Source organism: Austrofundulus limnaeus, unplaced genomic scaffold (assembly GCF_001266775.1).
Source record: "Austrofundulus limnaeus strain Quisiro unplaced genomic scaffold, Austrofundulus_limnaeus-1.0 Scaffold85, whole genome shotgun sequence".
NCBI lineage: Eukaryota > Metazoa > Chordata > Actinopteri > Cyprinodontiformes > Rivulidae > Austrofundulus > Austrofundulus limnaeus.
This window is the reverse complement of record NW_013952487.1, coordinates 403214-403653: the sequence shown is the minus strand read 5'-3', so window position 1 is coordinate 403653 and position 440 is coordinate 403214.

Sequence of the window (440 nt, the reverse complement as noted above, 5' to 3'; positions counted from 1 at the left end):
AAGTAAAACCACAAGCTTTGGTCTGAATTCGTTACAACTTCAACTCCTCTTTCACCATTTTTCTGCTGCGTCTCAGAGGTGACGCTCGAACGATCCGAACCTTTTGAACGGCTCTTTACGACGAACGATAGGAGCTGAATTGCGGGCGGTAACGAGTCATTTGTAGTTTTTTCTTTTATTCCTCGTATAATCTATTTTTTCAAACTTAAATTGATCCCACTTTGCTTTTTCACTGAAAACAAGCGGAGTTGGGGAGTACAGAAGCTCACGGGTGGGACCTTTTTCCAAACTACAGTATAAACTAGTTTATATACCTTATGACAAATTATTTTATGTCGATGTGAAATCAGGAGTTACGGGACATGAGGGGATTTTTTTTCTTTTGCGTTCTCGTGCTGTAGTATTTAGCTTTCCTTCACAAGAGTCTTGTCACTGTTGTG